Here is a 22,115-nt window from a genome sequence, read left to right as displayed (position 1 = left end):
GTCAACTTCGGGTTTTCTACAACCGGACGTTAACAAATTCCCATCTGCCCATAACCGCGGGCACGGCTTTCGAAAGTTCAAATCCCTGCAGGGGTGTCCCAACTTAGCCCATGACAAGCTCTCACGGTCAACGAAGGAATAGACCTCCACCCGAGACGTTCCGATCAGACTCGGTATCCCGGTACAACAAGACATTTCGACAGGGTAAAACTAAACCAGCAACACCGCCCGAATGTGCCGACAAATCCCGATAGGAGCTGCACATATCTCTTTCTCAGGGCACACTCAGATGAGCAATCCGTACAACTAAAACCAAACCTCGAGTTTCCCCGAGGGGCGCTGCACAGGGCTCTAGTTCGGACCAACACTCAGAGGAGCACTGGCCCGGGGGGGGGGTTAGAATAAAGATGACCCTTGAGTCTGCAGAACCCAAGGGAAGGTGGTAGGTTGTTAGTGCAAATGGTAAAACCAATGTTGGGCATTGCTGGAAGAGCTTTACTTAAGGCGAACTGTCAAGGGGTTCCCATTATAGCCCAACCGTGTAAGGAACGCAAAATCCGGGAACATAACACCGATATGACGGAAACTAGGGCGGCAAGAGTGGAACAAAACACCAGGCATAAGGCCGAGCCTTCCACCCTTTACCAAGTATATAGATGCATTAATTAAATAAGATATATTGTGATATCCCAACAAGTAAACATGTTCCAACAAGGAACAACATCTCCATGTTCCAACAAGGAACAAACTTCAATCTTCACCTGCAACTAACAACGCTATAAGAGGGGCTGAGCAAAGCGGTAACATAGCCAATCAACGGTTTGCTAGGACATGGTGGGTTAGAGGTTTGACATGGCAATTTGGGAGGCTGACAAGCAAATGGTAGGCATCGTAGCATTGGCATAGCAAAAGAGCGAGCAAACTAGCATAGCAAAGATAGTAGTGATTTCGAGGGTATGATCATCTTGCCTGAGATCCCGCAAGGAAGAAGAACGAATCCAAGAAGAAGACAAACGGTCGTAGACGAACAAATCCTCACAACTCCGGAACGAAACCGAAGCTAACGAGAGAAGCAACCCGGAAAGAAACAAACAACATAGTAAACACACAAGCATAAACAAGTCATGATGCACAAACAAGTATGATGCATGTCCGGTTTAATGAGGCATGGCATGGCAAAGTGCAACAAACAATACTACAAGTTAAGTGGAGCTCAATATGCAACGAGGTGCATGTTGACGGAACACCACATCAATTATTTAGTTATCTCTCGTTTAAGCTACCCAACAATATTAACTGTTGTTAAACATGGCAAGAGGTGAAGCATAATATAAACTATACCATCTAAACAATTTAAATGGGGCCGGATATAAAAACAACAAATCCGGTAAATCCCCATATGCATTTAGCAATTTAATGCAACAACAAGTTTAAACATTTTAAATGTTGTTATCATGATGCGGATGACATATACAAGTTTTATGCAATTTTTATGAAAATGTTGACATGAGCATGTTATGAAGCATTTGGTCACCATGGCGGAACAAAAAGGGTGCCACGGCGGCGAAACAAAAATGGTGCCACGGCAACATTCCGGTCCCGGTAACTCATGGAGATACCGGTGCAAAAGGAGGCGTGCGGATGTGCGGAACATGCTAGAGATGGTGGGGTGATCCCGGTTACCGGGTTCCCACGGTTCATCGGCATGACGAACAAGGAGGAACGTGCATGAAGCAAACGGGCACGGTGCAAACATAGGGTGCATCTCATACAACACATGCATTCGGTCCACGGATGGCGTCTCGGGGTTATACCTTTGAAGCGTGCATTTTCGAAGTGAATCGGTTCGGAGGGGAAGTAGTCGTTCTCGCGACGGTAGAGGTTCACGTTTCGTAGTCGTTCGAGCCATCGGTAGCGGTACTTGATGAATCCCGAAACGAACTTGGCGTCTTCGTGCGTAGGGGTACTTGGCGTTTCCGGAGACGACGGTAGAGGTACTTGACGCGTCGTTGTGGTACTTGGCAAAAATCATAGAGACAATGCTTGGCGGCGATCCTGGGATGGTCTTGGCGTCCATGTAGTCGATCTTGCAGATCTTGACGGTCCAACACAAAACATCACAAGGGGCCTCGTGAGCGATGACGATGCTGAGCAGGAACTTGGGCGAACCGCATTGGCCGAAACGGAAGGTGGAGGTCGGCTTGTAGCAGAGGAACGGCAGGAGCAGGGGAGCTCCAGCAGGGACCGAGGCGCGGCAGGGGAGGACCCTGGCGAGGCACAGCCAGGTCCGGTGGTGGCGGCAGCAGGCTCTAGTGGTGGCGAAAGGGCGCGACGACGATGGGGCCCCTGGTCGCTGTAGAGGAAGCAGAGGAAGGCGCGGGTCCGGCGACGATGGAGAACGGCAGGATGCGGCGAGGAGGAGGCCGCAGGAAGGCGGGGCCGCGGACATCCATGGCCTCAGCAAGGGGGTCGGGCGCGAGGCTCCTGTGGCGGCCATGGCTGCACGAGCTCGCGGACGAAGCTGCAGGCGCGAGCAGCCGAAGGAGGGCGTCGGTGCGGGAGGAGAAACAGGGCGCAGGAGCTTGAGGAACGACGCGACGGGGCAAAGGAGGCGAAGCAGGCGTCGAGGCAGGGGCGACGGGAGCCGGCGGGGACACGCGCTCGATGCGGGAGAAGCATAGGGAGGGGTGGCGCGAGGGCTCTGCTCCTCTCTCTCCCTGTGAGTGGCGGCGCCAGGAGGAGAACGAAGGGGAAAAGGGATCGAGAGGAGGGGCTTCGAGTGAGAGGAAGGAGATGGGATCGAGCATTGCGGCGGCGCTGGAGGGAGTCGAGGGAGAGAGGCTGGGCTGGCCTTCGAGGCTAGGGTTAGGAAGGGGTTAGGTGGGCTGGACCTCCAGGCAAATGGGCGGCCGGTGCAGGCCCAGGCCGCTGGGCTTCTCTTCTCTCTCTCCTATATTTTTTAGCAGAAAACAATTAAAGAGAAGAAAAGGAAAGAGAGGGTTAGGGAAAGGATTTGCGCATGGAGACAATTTTCCCGGACTCACAAAAATGAGCTCGATCCAGGAAAAATAGAAGTGGGCATGATCGAAAGATTTAAATTCAAACTCATTTGAAATTCAAATGGGTTTGAACTAGGACTTGATGAAAGGAAGGTCCAAAAATGTTCGGATCTTTGGTGGAGCTCCGGAAAATGATGAAATAAATATTGGGCAAGGTTGGAGACCAAACTTGAAGCAGAAAAGGAACGAAATTATTTTGTAAGTGTGTTTTGGTGATTCCAAAATAGTGGAATATTTAATATAGCTCCCTAAATATCGGGAGGGTATGTTATAAAGAGAAGTCACCATGTGAGTTCCCTCGGTTTAAATGGATCGGAAAATCCATACAATTTATTTAGTTGAGGTTTTAAAAATTAATGATATGATGGCATGATGCAATGCACATGATGCAAGGATGAATGCAACAAATAAAACAAATCACACGACGAAACTCGGAATCGCTGGAAGTCTTCTGGAGCGTCGGTCTCGGGGCGTTACAAGAGTGCCAGAACATGACTCCAAATGGGATCACGTCGGAACAGTGCCTTGCGGCGGTGGTTAAATTATTTCAGGTCTTGCTCTCAATGTAGCAAGGTTGATGAAGATGGCCTCTCGAATGATTCACCCCTCCGGCAGGGTGCCATAATAGGACTCCAAATGGGATCACATCGGAATAGTGCCTTCCGGCGGTGGTAATTTTTTTTAGGTCTTGCTTTGAGGGTTTTAGAAAGTATGGGTATTTATAGGCCAAGAATTAGGGTAAATGGAACACCAGGGGGGCACATGCCACCATGGCAGGTCTTACCCCCCAGGGCGTGGTCCACTGGCTTGTGGCCCCCTTGCGGGTCTTCTTGCCTCCTCCTGAAGCTTACATGCTCTTATGTTTCAGAAAAATCATCAAATTTTTTCATTGTGTTTGGACTTTTGTGGGTAAGTTTTTTCCACGAAACAAACATGCAAAAAACAGGAACCACACTGGAAACTAAATTAATAGTTTATTCCAAAAAAAGTTATACAATGGCATAGAAAGCATACAAAAGTGATAATATAATAGCATTTAACAATCAATATATATATATATATATATATATATATATATATATATATATATATATATATATATATATATATATATATATATATGAGACGTATCACCCACCTTTGGCTGCTTGGGAGCTAGTATGTAGGCTAAAAAGAGAGAGAGGACTTGGTGTCTTAAATCTGCAAATTCAAAGCGATTACTTAATTCTAAAGATGGTTCATAAATTCTTAAACCATGAAGACCTTCCTTGTGTTCATCTGGTTTAGCAGTTCTATTGCCAACATGACCTCCCCCTGGCCAAAACATTCAATGCTCCTTTGGTAGAGAGATTTCCTAGAGTTGCTAACTCCGTACAAACTCAAGTGCTTATTGCTCTATTGCCAGTGGTAAATTCATCTTGTTCTGATTAGATGGATGGCAAGGAATTAAGGCTGCATTCGGTGCATGGGAATTTCGCAGAAATTTTGCAGGCCAAATTGCCACAGGAATAAATTCCTGTAAGCGTGTTCGCTCCTCAGGAATCGGCTTCCTCTGTTCCACAGGAAAGCGTCACAGACCTGTACTTTTCACGGGGAAAATAAAATCTACTCCAACTAAAGGAAACGCCTGGTGAAAATCTCCTTCCCTCGCTCTGTCGCTCTCCCGCCCCTGCCCACACCCTGTCTCCCGCGCTTCACACAAAATCAACATGGACGGCCAGCGGTGCAGCACGCCCAACCGGCGGATCTGAGTCCCTCCTCCTCCACCCCGTCCTCCTCCTCCTCCTCCTCTCCCTCCCTGTGCCCCTCGGGCTCCACCTCCCCTCCCATGGACACAAGGGTTGCAAGATCTGAAATTTGGTGGAAGTGAGGAGATCTTGCAAGAAATAGGCAATCCACTTGATACATCTTGGTTTCTCGTTCAGAAATCTCAGAATGGTGTTAAAATTTTCTTATCAGGACAGATTTGATACGGCTAGCAAGTTTCCTGTAACCCGAACACACATCATTTTTTTATTCCTCTGATTTGAAGACCTATGGTTTGCACTGTACAGACAACTTCACTTCATGTACGTTTTCCCATTCCTTTATTTTGCTCTCCTCTGGTTTGAACGCCGCCTAAGAAGCGAAACAAAATCGGAACAAGATGGGAAGCTTCTGTTTCTGCCATGCCACACATGGAGGATCCTTCTGGTCACTTCCACCTGCCTCCAACAGAAGAGGCCTAGGCCCAATACCAACACATGGAAGATCTGATGGTTAGTATGGAGTTATTAGAGGATAATGGTCTTTGGTAGTTTCCAGCAATTGCTTCCTCTTTTCAAGTCAAAAGGGCTTATCAATGATCACTCCAGCCATGCTTTCGAATTCATGTTGCTAGCGAAGACACAAATCCTTTTTCTGGGTATTTCTTATAAAAGGCTCAACACCAGGGAGATCCTACGGCGAAATAATTTCTTCATCCAGAATTATACATGTGTGGCCAGAGAGCTTCTAAGACTAGAGATAATTTGTTTCACGATTTCTAGTTTGCTCAAACTTGCGGGCAACACATCCGCCCAAACTAGCATCATATTTCTGCCAACATTTAGGATAAACTTAATCATCACAAAATATCACCTCCAAAAACCTTTCTTCGCGGAGATTATCATTCTTGTTTTGTGGACTATTTAATACGAAAGGACTCCCCAAGGAGAGCCGCGTTTCTGCTCCCGGGCTCAGATGAGCCCGGGCAAAATTAAAAATCCATTAAAAATAGAAAAAAATCCTGAACTTTTCGTGTGCATGATGTTCGTGCAAAAATTGGTGGAGTTTGGACATTCGAGGAGCGCGCGACAAAAAGAACAAAATTCGGCTTTGTAAGTAAGGTTACTGTTCATGCACTACTTGGACCGATTTTTTCTTTTTGTCACAAGCTCCTCAGGTGTCCAAAAGGGATGAAATGTTGCACGGGCATCACGCAAACGAACATCTTCCACACAAAAATAATTCAGATTTTTTTTTGAATTTTTGAATTTTTGTTAATTTAATGTAGCTTGGGAGCTGATGAGCCCGGGCACCGAGTTAGATTTTCGCTCCCCAAGCCCTTACTCATGGCGGAGAAAGTTTAAGGAGGAGCTTAACCAGGAGAAATTCGTAGGTGCACGCACGGACGGGGGCACACACTTGCCCAACCCCACCTTTTCGTCAAGATTCAGATGAATCTGTTACAACTTTACTACCACACTTTTTTGTATCACCATCTGAGAAAAGATTAAGAAAAGAACTGGCATTAATGAAATCTTTTTTTTTAGGGGGACACAACGAAATTTTGATAAATCATTGTTCACGCCTCCAGTGTGTGACGAGTGATGGGCGACGATGAGTGCTGAAGATTCAAACGGGTATGCTAATGTACTCTACTCAGGCAACCAGACAGCCCAACCCTTAATCACGGGAAATCAGCTAGAGTATGTCCGTTGAGTGTAAGCTAGAGTATTATGGTGGTCGATGATTACCCTGCACACAGATTACATATATATTTGATCTAGCGCAGGGCCTTTTTTTAGGGGATCTAGCGTAGGGTCTTACTTCTGATTCACTCAAAAGAACGTGTACAAGTTTGGATTAAAAAAAAGGCATCGATTGGATTGACATAAGTCACAAGGCTACGCGAATATTTTTCTTTCACAAATTAGTTGTAGTACTCCGTGTCTTTCTTGCCGCTGAAGGAATAAATTTGAGATACCGAACGGGAAGAATTGATGGCAATGGGTCGGGTTTGTTTTGGGTTGAACAATATCAAATACATATTCATATCCATGAAGACAGTCTTTGCTTGCCCATAAAAAATCCATGGATGAAAAATTATGTCCATGTCCAAACCCGATGGATATCCATACCCATTGGATATCCATCGGGTCCTCTCAAGACATATAAATAAGACATAAGACAAGATTAACATAAGATTTTCCATTCTTCACCTCATGGCAAGCTAGGCTTCACTTATTATAAACATCAACTTATGATAAATCAACGTCCACTAACAACCTAATAACATTTTGTATTTTTCTAAAAAATGAGAATGACGAGTCATTTAACGAGGAGATAAAGATAAGGGAAGGAGCGCTAGAGTATGTTAATGACGATTGAATGTCAACCAATAAAAGTTACGGTGGGGATTGTGTAATTTCTTTTGCATATTTTACATAACAAAGTGTAAAATTGAAGTGGCACATGTGGCTGTGGGGTATGGATAGGAGATTTTTGCCCACTAATGCATACTATCGGGTCGGGTTCGGGTATATCCACGGATACAAGATTATATTCATGTCCTGTCCACGAATAATCGGATTGGGTTTGGGCGTCCATGGGCACAAAAGCATATCCAAACCCTATCCATTCAGATCGGATATCCATGGGTATTCATGTCCATGGTAAATTACCATCCTTTGAATTAAGAAAAAAAGACATCAATTGGATTGACACAAGTCACAAGGTTACACGAATACTCCATTTCTCACAAATTAGTTGTAGTACTCCGTGTCTTCTTGTCGCCGAATGAATAAAATTGAGATACTGAACGGGAAGAATTGATTGTTTTTTTCTCCTATACTATAGTCCGTGAAGGATGAATAAATTACAGTTTCAAGTACTTTTTTCGCGAGGGTGCGATGAGCGGATTTTTTGTTAAAAAAGACCACATACGGTTTCATATTGACAAAAAAGATCACCTGCGCACCGTATTAACAAAAAAGACCACATACGTCATGGCGGCAGGGCACTTGCCGGCGCGGGCGCTGGCGGCAGGACCTGCCGCCGTGGGAGGTGGCGGCAGCCCAGGTATAACCGGTTTTGGAGCAAGGAACGGAACAGGAAGAGGCTGGTGGCCCCTCCCGCCACATCCCGTGGCGGCAGGTTTGTTGCGTGCGACGCGAAAATGTCTTAGTCCTGGCACTGCCGCTGCATGTAAGTATTTACTGGCTGCTGCACGTACGTGCTGATGCATGCAGACCATTATATGCATGACCATATGTATACGCGGCAACAGCAAAGGCGGACGTACGGAGGTAAAAAGTCTAGCTTATACCAGGTCCCGGCCAGTAGTGGCAAACATTGCACGCAGCCAGCGAGGATCTAGAAGCTCTAGAGATGGAGAGATGCAGCCGGAATAACAGCTATCCACAGGCACATTGTCGCGCTCAGCAGCAGCATCTGCCGCCTACAGGCGTGGCGGCAGGGCCCACCTGGCCTCGCCCCGTTCTATCGCAATGGCGGCATGTCCGGCAGCCGGCGCCCGTGGCGGCAGGTGCCATGTGTCGGCTGCCGGACCTGCCGCTATGGTGTATGTGGTTTTTTCTGTCAATACGCTGTGTAGGTAGTTTTTTTTGTCAATACGAATTCATATGTAGTCATTTTTGACAAAAATTCCGATGAGCGACGATGATGTGAAAATTGGCCTTGGAGTAGACAATATTGCCATGCACGGCACCTTCCCGAAGTCTAAAGACGACACAAAGCATCCACAGCGGAGTATAATACTCGTACTACTCGTGTCGCGGTGGAGCAGAACAAATCGTGCTTAGCGCCGTGGGGGTCGTCGGGCAGGCTTGTCGTTTGCTGTTGCGAAGATTCGAAGACAAAACTGATTGCTCTCCTCTCCTCGCTCCCACGCACCGTGACCGTGAGTACAATACTGTATGGTGCCTAGCACAACTACAAGCTTTGACCAGCACATGCGCTCCTCCTACCGAAATGTCTGTCCCACGAAGAAATCCGTGTATAGTACAAGTCCATCCTCCAACTTCCAAGGACGCCGTCACAAGAACCCAGAAGATCGCAGATCTCAAGCAACCGATCGATCATGGTGTAGTACAGTAGTATGTGAGATGAAACGACACTACTCCAGCGGTCCAGTAGCGCTGGCCCGGGCTAGGCTGGGTTGTATAGCGCCGGCGTCGTGTTTGCAACGCACGGCAAGCCGGCGGAGCATCCCAGATTTGGCCGTGCCGTGCCGTGCGGCGGCGGCAACGAATGGTATGGCACAGAGCGGTGCTTCATTTACACTTCAGCCAGCAAGGCTTATTTATGACGGCTCGGCGGACGATGGCACGCGCCGGTGGCCGCATTTATTATGGCTCTGCGGCTATAGCTCGGGGCGCTCTGCCTACCACGTGCTGCATGCATGCATGCGCCCGCCTCGCCATCGCCATGCCTGGAAACTCGACGGACGCAGGCCTCGCCTGACATCTGCTCGCCCTGTTCTCGCGTGCCGCCGTCCGCAGCTTCCATCGCTGTGTAAGGAGCACTGTTGCCGGCGTGGCGGGACAGTGCAGTAGTACTATATGGACAGTGCGATTGAATGCCGTGACCGTGGCCTGTGGAGCAAAGTCGCGAGCCGGCAGTGCGTGGCGCGGCGTCGTCCGTCGAGCGCTGCTGCGGCGTCGATGTGGCGTCGACGGCGCAGAGGTCAGAGTGCGACTGTGCGAGCCCATGTGCCAAGAGCGCCGTGCCCGCCAGTATAACAAAGGACTGTCTCCCGTAACAAACACGCTAGGTTCTTGTCAAAACAGATTGTCAACCGTAACAGACAGTGGAACAGTGTTTGGAGCGCAGAGCCTGGGGTGTTCCTGCGTTTGATTTTCTTCTGTTTCGCGGATATCCAGGTTCGGAGGAAAGCGTAGAATACACATTTTTTTAGGCCAACTCTACGCGCACCCCTTAAAAAAGAAGGATCCGGCCAACTCTACGCGCACCCCTTAAAAAAGAAGGATCCGGCCAAGTAAACCTTTTAGGCCAACTCCACCGCGCGACCCTATCCTGTCCGCCCCCGTTCGTTTAGGGTAAAAGGGACAAACGAGACGGCCCAGCGCGCCGGCGCAAACGGACTTTTGTCCGCTTTGTGTCCGCTTTCGACCCACCCGCCGCCCAAGTTTGCGCCGCTTTTGGGGTGAAACGGACACCACGCGGATGCGTGGTTCGTCTGCGCGTGTCCTCCCCTGGCCCGCCCGTCGGTGGCACAGGACGGGTCTTTTTCTATCCGCCCTCCTCCCTCCCTCCGGCCGCATCCACTCCACTCTTCCCCTCTCTTCCCCTCGCCACCGCCGGCCGCCCGCTGCCATTGCAGCCGTGCAACTCGGACGCGCGCTTGCCCAGCCCCTTCCTCTCGTCGCGCCGAGCTACCCAAGCACGACCACCTTGTTTGCGCGCCCGCCGGCCGGATTTGGGGCGGATCCGGTCGGTCTTGAGCTCGCCCGGCTGTGGGAGGCCGGGCCGCGCCATGGACTGGCTGGGAACCTCGCCGGAAGGCCCTGGCAGGGCCGCAAGGCCACATGCAGGCAGTGGCTCGTCCTCTAGCCGCTCGAATCTGCACCGTCGGTGGCCCACCGGCAGATACGCGAATGGCGGCCGGCCGGGCTCGGTGCTTGCCCAAAAGCTCGTCGGCGCACCGTTGCCCCTCATCAAGTGCGACCACTGCCCAAAGGTGGTCGTGCGCCGCGTGTCGACAACGCCGGAGCATCCCGGATGGGTGTTCATCAAGTGCTCAAACGATGGGGTATGTGCTCTTTTAGCTTCGGTTTGTGCTTTCGATTAGACTAGTGGTGCTAACTTTAAGTTTTATTGTGTAGAACGGATGCAAGTTTTGGTATTGGGAAGAAGAGTACATCGATATGTTGATAGAGCGAAATGTATTGCATGTTCGTGCACTTTTAGCTAGCCTAGAGGCTTTAGATGAGACAAGTGCACTTGTTGCTAGATTAGAGACTAGGCACGATACTACGTGCAAAGAAGCAACAAGGCACGATACTACGTGTGAGGAAGCAACGTCGACTTCTGGCTTGAAGAAGAAAGGAGGGTGCAACGTCGTGCCTCCTCCACAGATCAACAATGAGTGCATCGAGAAGGCTCTAACCCAACTCAAGGGAGTAGTTATGGAAGTTGGGTATCTTCTCAAATGTATTCTTGTGGTTCTTGTTTTCTTTGGCCTTGCTTTACTACTCAAAATGTAATGATGTATTATCATGTACCAAAAATGAATGATAAAAAAAGTTAAGGACTTGCAAAGAAATATACGCGGACAGGATGGGGCAAATGGATGCGGCCCCGCGCTGGGCGCACGACCACCGCATCCCAGGACAGGCCCGGACACGACCCCAAATCCCTACCCAAACGGAGAGAATCCGGACAAAACGGACGTCCGTTTAGGGTCGCGCGGTGGAGTTGGCCTTAGTATAGTAAATTTTCTCCGTTAATTTTGGTCAGACCTAACCTATCCCTAAATGTAATGGGGTAAAAGAAATTCATTTGCATTTCATTCTTGCTGCTTTTTTATTTCATTGATGAATTTCATTGCTTTTTTATTTCATTGAATGATATTTTGCTATATTGGAGTACATAATTCATCAATTCTTCTCTACGAAAATGAAACCAAAGAAAACAAGAAATCACAATTAGACACTTTAATAGATATCCAACATGCAAAATTTCTAGTTGTCAATAGATTGACGTAATCTTCTTTCCAATATCAAAACTTGCATCCATCCTAACACAATTTTGAGCAAACAATTAGCTACAAATTGCGCCGAAAACGATGAACAACATAATCAAAGCCTCGCACTGACACCATCTTTTTTGCACTTGAAGAACACTCATCCGGTGTGTTCTGGCGTGGTCGAAACTTACCGTACCACCTGCAACAGGCACTCACACTTTATGACCGGCAGTGGGGAGCCGACGAGCTATTGAGCCAGTGCCTAGCCCGGCCGACGGCCGGTGTCTTTGCCTGCGAACCGCCGACGAGTGAGATCCGAGCGGCTAGAGGAGGAGGTCGTACCTACATACGGCGCAGAGGCGTTGTCGGGCCTGTGCGGTTGAAAGATCGAGAAGAGGTGATTAGACCCTTAACAAACAAAAGTGATGAATCCCCACCCATCCCACCACCCCTAAGCCACCCCTAAGCCACCCATCCCAACACCGGCGATCTCCACCTTTAGCCACTGATTTGGTTTTCGGATCCAATCATCCTATCCTGCAGCCTCTAATCTACACCCTAATACCCATCTTGATGGATTCTTCTTCTGGATCTACCCTAGGCTTGGACTTCTCCAAGGGTAGAGTTTTTGCAGATGAGATCTACAATGCCTCTGGTCTAACAGTTCATCCCATGGAGAATATGGGATCGTTCGCTCTGGTTGCCGAAACCAAGGGGGTAGAACAGGACTGCAAGAGATAGTTTCCCATCATACGACTCACCAACTTCACTTGCCTCTAAGGGGGGCTCGCTCCGGGAAGGTTCAAATCACTTACTTACACGCCCTACGAAGGGGTTATTAGGAGCATTTTCAAGATGATTCTTTCTTTGTCGAGACAAAAAAGGAACCCATCTTTTCGATTGAAAAATGTGAGTCGGTTTATGACAAAGACTGTGCTTTCAAACACGACACCCAGTGGAATGGAGGCTTTGTACATAGTTGCAAGACGTTGCTCTACAATGTCTCGGTGTTGACGCTCTGCGAGGCCTTACTGCTCCTTATCTCATTTCTTTGGAAAGGCAAACCTAATTCATACGGAACTCTTGGTACATTTCTTTTTCACTCTCGCCCCGGCGAAAGCACACAATGCAGATCCATGCATCCAGAGAGCTGCCTTCGCTTTTGGCGTTCCTTCATAGATCTACGGATTTCACCCCTACACACGAAATTCCACTCTCCTCTGTCTCACTCAAGTGAATTGGTTTCGAGAGCATTCCGCCACTTTTTGGCAACTTTCACTTTCAACGCGATTCACCGCCTACATGCCCTTTACGCCCAGTCATTCCGAAGAACACTTGCCCCCCCCCCCCCGCCTAACCGCGGCTACTGGCATAAAGTTAGCCGGGGCTTCTTCCTCGAGTCATGTCATGATCGTGCACTCGACGAAAGAGCTTTACAAGTGGCATCGCCCTTCTTCACTCACGCGATATTGCTGGATCGGGCTTTCGCCCATTGTCCAAGATTCCCCATTGCTGCCCCCCCCCCCCCCCGTGGGACTCCGGGCCGTGTCAAAGTCCCTACGAACAAAATATTTGGAGTTTGACAACTGGTTGACACTGGTTGATACTCGAATGATTATATCGCCGGTAGATACTTGCTCTCATTTAGCAGGCATGATTTTCGCCTCAATGAAGACTCAGTGGCGGCGGCACTTAAATTTGCTATTGGAGGTTTTGCCATTGATCTTCTGGTTTCTCAAATTGGTGATAAGGTATTTAGTTTTAATGTTTCTTGCAGGGATGTGGGGTTTTATATTGTGGATCTGCGATCTTTTTCTTGCCCCCAGTTCAAATGTTATTTTCATCTATGGGGGAATGGCGACCCTAATTGCGTTCGTGACTTCAAGATTTGGAAGAAGGAATGTGACGTGGAATGGATTCTGGTTAGTCCATCTAAGTGAAGGGCTGCCCTTGGGATCTTAGCCATGCATAAACCCCCAGCTAAGTCTGCCATCGAATCAAGTTCTCCTATTCAAAAAAATCTCTCATTTGCCATGTTCCAGAATTATTCGGTTTGCAAGGGATACAGGTTACCTGCTTCAGATAATTGCACTAAGACTGTTCAAATTGCTGGTTATGAGATTCCGGAGAATGAAAGGGTTATTATTCATGCTCCCCTCCGCAAGATCTTCAATGGACGGTGGCGTTGCCGCTGATCGTGTTTGGCACGGTTGGATGATGTCTACTACACAACCTTCTTCTTGTAGACGTTGTTGGGCCTCCAAGTGCAGAGGTTTGTAGGACAGTAGCAAATTTCCCTCAAGTGGATGACCTAAGGTTTATCAATCCGTGGGAGGCGTAGGATGAAGATGGTCTCTCTCAAGCAACCCTGCAACGAAATAACAAAGAGTCTATTGTGTCCCCAACACACCCAATACAATGGTAAATTGTATAGGTGCACTAGTTCGTCGAAGAGATGGTGATACACGTGCAATATGGATGGTAGATATAGGTTTTTGTAATCTGAAAATATAAAAACAGCAAGGTAACTAATGATAAAAGTGAGTGTAAACGGTGTTGCAATGCTAGAAAACAAGGCCTAGGGTTCATACTTTCACTAGTGCAAGTTCTCTCAACAATAATAACATAATTGGATCCTATAACTATCCCTCAACATGCAACAAAGAGTCACTCCAAAGTCACTAATAGCAGAGAACAAACGAAGAGATTATTGTAGGGTACGAAACCACCTCAAAGTTATCCTTTCTGATCAATCTATTCAAGAGTCCGTAGTAAAATACCATGAAGCTATTCTTTCCGTTCGATCTATCATAGAGTTCGCACTAGAATAACACCTTAAGACAGAAATAAACCAAAACCCTAATGTCACCTAGATACTCCAATGTCACCTCAAGCATCCGTGGGTATGATTATACGATGTGCATCACACAATCTCAACTCATCTATTCAACCAACACAAAGAACTTCAAAGAGTGCCCCAAAGTTTCTACCGGAGAGTCAAGACAAAAACGTGTGCCAACCCCTATGCATAAGTGCACAAGGTCAATGAACCCGCAAGTTGATCACCAAAACATACATCAAGTAGATCACGTGAATATCCCATTGTCACCGCAGATAAGCACATGCAAGACATACACCAAGTGTTCTCAAATCCTTAAAGACTCAATCCGATAAGATAACTTCAAAGGGAAAACTCAATCCATTACAATAGAGTAGAGGGGGAGAAACATCATAAGATCCAACTATAATAGCAAAGCTCGCGATACATCAAGATCGTGCTGAATCAAGAACACGAGAGAGAGATCAAACACATAGCTACTGGTACATACCCTCAGCCCCGAGGGAGAACTACTCCCCCTCGTCATGGAGAGCGTCGGGATGATGAAGATGGCCACCGGTGATGGATTCCCCCTCCGACAGGGTACCGGAACAGGGTCCCGATTGGTTTTTGGTGGCTACAGAGGCTTGCGGCGGCGGAACTCCCGATCTATTGTGCTCCTGGATGTTTTCAGGGTATGTAGATATATATAGACGAAGGAGGTCGGTCAGGGGAGCCACGAGGGGCCCACGAGGGTGGGGGGCGCGCCTCCTTGCCTCGTGGCTTCCTTGATTGCTTCTTGACGTCCACTCCAAGTCTCCTGGATTGCGTTTGTTCCAAAAATAACTCTCCCGAAGGTTTTATTCCGTTTGGACTCCGTTTGTTATTCCTTTTCCGTGAAACACTGAAATAGGAAAAGAACAACAATTTGGGTTGGGCCTCCGGTTAATAGGTTAGCCCCAAAAATGATATAAAAGTGTTTAGTAAAGCCCATAAACATCCAAAACTGGTAATATAATAGCATGGAACAATCAAAAATTATAGATACGTTGGAGACGTATCAAGCATCCCCAAGCTTAATTCCTGCTCGTCCTCGAGTAGGTAAATGATAAAAACAGAATTTTTGATGTGGAATGCTACGTAGCATATTTCTCAATGTAACTTTCTTTATTGTGGCATGAATGTCCAGATCCAAATGATTCAAGATAAAAGTTTAATATTGACATAAGAGTAATAATGCTTCTAGCATACTAACAAAGTAATCATGTCTTCTCAAAATAACATGGCCAAAGAAAGCTATCCCTACAAGATCATATAGTCTGGCCATGCTCTATCTTCATCACACAAAATATTTAAATCATGCACAACCCCGATGATAAGCCAAGCAATTGTTTCATACTTTTGATGTTCTCAAACTTTTTCAATTTTCACGCAATACATGAGCGTGAGCCATGGACATAACACTATATGTGGAATAGAATGTTGGTTGTGGAAGACAAAAAAAGGAGAAGATAGTCTCACATCAACTAGGCGTATCAACGGGCTATGGAGATGCCCATCAATAGATATCAATGTGAGTGAGTAGGGATTGCCATGCAACGGATGCACTAGAGCTAGAAGTGTGTGAAAGCTCAACAAAAGAAACTAAGTGGGTGTGCATCCAACTTGCTTGCTCATGAAGACCTAGGGCATTTTGGGGAAGCCCATCACTGGAATATACAAGGCAAGTTCTATAATGAAAATTTTCCACTAATATATGAAAGTGACAACATAGGAGACTCTCTATCATGAAGATCATAGTGCTACTTTGAAGCACAAGTGTGGAAAAGGATAGTAACATTGTCCCTTCTCTCTTTTTCTCTCATTTTTTTATTTTGGTGGGCTTCTTTGGCCTTTTTTTATTTGGGCTTCTTTGGCCTCTTTAATTTTTCATAATGTCCGGAGTCTCATCCCGACTTGTGGGGGAATAATAGTCTCCATCATCCTTTCCTCACTTGGGACAATGCTCTAATAATGAAGATCATCACACTTTTATTTACTTACAACTCAAGGATTACAACTCAATACTTAGAACAAAATATGACTCTATGTGGATGCCTCCGGCGGTGTACCGGGATATGCAATGAATCAAGAGTGACATGTATGAAAGAATTATGAATGGTGGCCTTGCCACAAATACGATGTCAACTACATGATCATGCAAAAGCAATATGACAATGATGGAGCGTGTCATAATAAACGAAACGGTGGAAAGTTGCATGGCAATATATCTTGGAATGGCTATGAAAATGCCATAATAGGTAGGTATGGTGGCTGTTTTGAGGAAGGTATATGGTGGGTGTATGGTACTGGCGAAAATTGCACGACACAATAGAGGCTAGCAATGGTGGAAGGGTGAGAGCGCGTATAATCCATGGACTCAACATTAGTCATAAAGAACTCATATACTTATTGCAAAAATCTATTAGTCATCAAAACAAAGTACTACATGCATGCTCCTAGGGGGATAGATTGGTAGGAAAAGACCATCGCTCGTCCCCGACCTCCACTCATAAGGAAGACAATCAAAAAATAATTCATGCTCCAACTTCATCACATAACGGTTCACCATACGTGCATGCTACGGGAATCACAAACTTTTAACACAAGTATTCCTCAAATTCACAACTACCCAACTAGCATGACTCTAATATTACCATCCTCATATCTCAAAACAATTATCAAGCATCAAATTGATCATAGCATTCAATTCACTCTATATGATAGTTTTTATTATACCCAACTTGGATGCCCATCATATTAGGACCAATTTTATAACCAAAGCAAATACCATGTTGTTCTAAAAGACTCTCAAAATAATATAAGTGAAGCAAGAGATTTCATTAATTTCTTCAAAATAAAACCAATGTCGTGCTCGAAAAAGATATAAGTGAAGCACTAGAGCGAATGACGAACTACTCCAAAAGATATAAGTGAAGATCAATGAGTAGTCAAATAATTGTGCAACTATCTGAAGACTCTCTAACATTTAAGAATTTCAGATCTTGGTATTTTGTTCAAACAGCAAGAAAAACAAAACAAAATGACATTTCAAGGATAGCACCCATCATGTGAAGAAGCACAAACTTAGGTTCAACCGATACTAACCGTTAATTGTTGAAGAAGAAAGGTGGGATGCCTACTCGGGCATCCCCAAGCTTGGATGCTTGAAACTTCTTGAAATATTATCTTGCGGTGCCTTGGGCATCCCCAAGCTTGAGCTTTTGTGTCTCCTTAATTCCTTTTATATCTCGGTTTCCTAAATCTTGAAAGCTTCATCCACATCAAACTCAACAAGAACTCGTGAGATAAGTTAGTATAAACCAATGCAAAAACCTTATCGTTTTCTACTGTAACAAATCACAAAAAATATTATTAAACATTGCATACTAAATTTCTCTGCATATTTAATACTCCTATCCTCAAATAGAATCATTAAACAAGCAAACATATGCAAACAATGCAAACATAACAGCAATCTGCCAAAACAGTATAGTCTGTAAAGAATGCAAGATTCATCATACTTCCTTAACTCCAAAAATTATGAAAGTCTACCACACTGTAGAAGATTTATCAGATCTCAATAGGCAAAAAGTTTCAACATAATATCATTTTCCGACTTTTCTAGGGAATTTTTGCAACAACGGTAAACTTTGTGTTTTGCAACAGCAACATGTATACTTGCAAAATAAGCATGGTAAAGGCTATCCTTGACATTTTTATTGAAAATATAGATGCAAAACATTATTCTAAATAACAGCAAGCAAATACTAACAAAATAAAATGACGCTCCAAGCAAAACACATATCATGTGGTGAATAAAAATATACCTCCAAGTAAAGTTACCGATGAACGAAGACGAAAGTGGGATGCCATCCGGGGCATCCCCAAGATTAGGCTCTTGGTTGTCCTTGAATATTACCTTGGGGTGCCTTAGGAATCCCCAAGCTTAGGCTCTTGCCACTCCTTATTCCATAGTCCATCGAACTTTACCCAAAACTTGAAAACATCACAACACAAAACTCAACAGAAAACTCGTAAGCTCCGTTAGTATAAGAAAACAAATCACCACTTAGATACTGTTGTGAACTAACTATAAATTCATATTGGTGTAATATCTACTGTATTCCAACTTATCTATGGTTCATACCCTCCGATACTACTCATAGATTCACCAAAATAAGCAAACAACACATAGAAAACAGAATCTGTCAAAAACAGAACAGTCTGTAGTAATCTATAACTCTAGAATACTTACATAACTCCAAAACTCCTACCAAATTAGGAAAACCTGGGAAATTTGTGTACCAATCCAGAGCAAAAAGAATCAGATCAGAAGCACGTTTCTGTGAATTATCCAAACTAACTTGATGGGCGCAAAAGTTTCTGATTTTCAGCAGGATCAACACAACTATCACCATAAGCTATCCTAAAGGTCTTACTTGGCACTTTATTGAAACAAAAGCGATAAAACATGATTACTAGTAGAATAATTATGTGGACACACAAAAATAGTAAGGGTAAATATTGGGTTGTCTCCCAACAAGCACTTTTCTTTAATGCCTTTTAGCTAGGCATGATGATTTCAATGATGCTCACATCAAAGATAAGAATTGAAAGATAAAGAGAGCATCATGAAGCATATTACTAACACATTTAAGTCTAACCCACTTCCTATGCATAGGTATTTTGTGAGCAAACAACTTATGGGAACAATAATCAACTAGCATAGGAAGGCAAAACAAGCATGACTTTAAGACTTTAAGCATATAGAGAGGAAACTTGATATCATTGCAACTCCTACAAGCATATATTCCTCCCTCATAATAATTTTCAGTAGCATCATGAATGAATTCAACAATATAAGCAGCACATAAAGCATTCTTTTCATGGTCTACAAGTATAGAAATTTTACTACTCTCCACATAAGAAAATTTATTCTCATCAATAGTAGTGGGAGCAAACTCAACAAAATAACTATCATGTGAAGCATAATAAAATTGAAAATTAAAATCAAGATGAAAAGTTTCATGGTTATCTTTATTCTTTATAGCATACGTGTCATCATAATAATCATCATAGATAGGAGGCATGCTTTCATCATAATAAATTTACTCATCAAAACTTGGGGGACAAAAAATATCATCTTCATCAAACATAGCATCCCCAAGCTTGTGGCTTTGCATATCATTAGCATCATAGGTATTCAAAGAATTCATACTAAAAACATTGCAATCATGCTCATCATTCACATATTTTATGCCAAGCATTCTATTTAATTCTTCTTCTAGTACTTGAGCACAATTTTCCTTCCCATCATTTTCACGAAAGACATTAAAAAGATGAAGCATATGAGGCACCCTTAATTCCATTTTTCTGTAGTTTTCTTTTATAAACTAAACTAGTGATAAAACAAGAAACTAAAAGATTCAATTGCACGATCTAAAGATATACCTTCAAACACTCACCTCCCCGGCAACGGCGCCAGAAAAGAGCTTGATGACTACTACACAAACTTCTTCTTCTAAACGTTGTTGGGCCTCCAAGTGCAGAGGTTTGTAGGCCAGTAGCAAATTGACCTCGAGTGGATGACCTAAGGTTTATCAATCCGTTGAAGGCGTAGGATGAAGATGGTCTCTCTCAAGCAACCCTGCAACCAAATAACAAAGAGTCTCTTGTGTCCTCAACACACCCAATACAATGGTAAATTGTATAGGTGCACTAGTTTGGCGAAGAGATGGTGATACAAGTGCAATATGGATGGTAGATATAGGTTTTTGTAATCTAAAAATATAAAAACAGCAAGGTAACTAATGATAAAAGTGAGCGTAAACGGTATTGCAATGCTAGGAAACAAGTCCTAGGGTTCATACTTTCACTAGTGCAAGTTCTCTCAACAATAATAACATAATTGGATCATATAACTATCCCTCAACATGGAACAAAGACTCACTCCAAAGTCACTAATAGCGGTGAACAAACGAAGAGATTATTGTAGGGTACGAAACCACCTCAAAGTTATCCTTTCTGATCGATCCATTCAAGAGTCCGTAGTAAAATAACATGATGCTATTCTTTCCGTTCGATCTATCATAGAGTTCGTACTAAAATAACACCTTAAGACACAATCAACCAAGACCCTAATGTAACCTAGATACTCCAATGTCACCTCAAGTATCCGTGGGTATGATTATACGATATGCATCACACAATATCAGATTCATCTATTCAACCAACACAAAGAACTTCAAAGAGTGCCCCAAAGTTTCTACCGGAGTGTCAAGAAGAAAACGTGTGCCAACCCCTATGCATAAGTTCACAAGGTCACTGAACCCGCAAGTTGATCACCAACACATACATCAAGTAGATCACATGAATATCCCATTGTCACCACAGATAAGCACATGCAAGACATACATCAAGTGTTCTCAAATCCTTAAAGACTCAATCCGATAAGATAACTTCAAAGGGAAAACTCAATCCATTACAAGAGAGTAGAGGGGGAGAAACATCATAAGATCCAACTATAATAGCAAATCTCGCGATACATCAAGATCGTGCCAAATCAAGAACACGAGAGAGAGAGAGAGATCAAACACATAGCTACTGGTACATACCCTCAGCCCCGAGGGTGAACTGCTCCCTCCTCGTCATGGAGAGCGCCGGGATGATGAAGATGGCCACCGGTGATGGATTCCCCCTCCGGCAGGGTGCCGAAACAGGGTCCCGATTGGTTTTTGGTGGCTATAGAGGCTTGCGGCGGCGGAACTCCCGATCTATTGTGCTCCTGGATGTTTTCGGGGTACGTAGATATATATACGCAAAGGAGGTCGGTCAGGGGAGCCACGAAGGTGGGGGGCGCGCCTCCCTGCCTTGTGGCTTCCTCGATTGCTTCTTGACGTCCACTCCAAGTCTCCTGGATTGCGTTTGTTCCAAAAATAACTCTCCTGAAGTTTTCATTCCATTTGGACTCGGTTTGATATTCCTTTTCTGTGAAACACTGAAATAGGCAAAAAAACAACAATTTGGGCTGGGCCTCCGGTTAATAAGTTAGTCCCAAAAATGATATAGAAGTGTTTAGTGAATCCCATAAACATCCAAAACGGGTAATATAATAGCATGGAACAACCAAAAATTATAGATACGTTGGAGATGTATCATTGGATCTCTGGTAGTGCGCCACCGGCTTGCCTTGCGTGACCAGCCTCCTGAGGTGCCGTCATTTTCAGCGCAATTGTTGGGCAGGACTTCATCTGCTTTGATCTCCCATGATGGGCCTCCAATCAGTCTCCCGATGGGCCTAGTATTTCCATGACTCAGGAAAATGGGTCTTCCTCTACCCCGAGTGGGCCTTTGGAAGATATTCCTTCCTCATAGGATGCAAATATTGCTTTCATGATATGATTGATAATATGGTGGAAAAAATCTTTACTTGTCAAAAATGCTCTCTGGCTGGTTATTTTGAAAAAAGATTGCCCCTCTTATTTAGTTTGTTTGGCATGGTTGCGGGTGGGCCATAGTCGCAGAGACTGTCAAAAGATATCTCTGGAGCAAGGTTTGTTTTGGAAGCAGAAATCTCCTCCGACATCTCCGGTTCCCAATACCGGTATCGAAGTTGTCGCCTCCCCATTTTCCTCTCAAGCAAGAGACGCTTCATGCTCCTCTAACATAGGAGTCACATCTATTCATTGCAATACTCCATCAAAAACCCCACCTGGTACTCCTCTGG

This window comes from Triticum aestivum, chromosome 3B (genome assembly GCF_018294505.1).
Source record: "Triticum aestivum cultivar Chinese Spring chromosome 3B, IWGSC CS RefSeq v2.1, whole genome shotgun sequence".
In the NCBI taxonomy this organism is placed as follows: Eukaryota; Viridiplantae; Streptophyta; class Magnoliopsida; order Poales; family Poaceae; genus Triticum; species Triticum aestivum.
Note: the sequence above shows the minus strand (reverse complement) of the source record.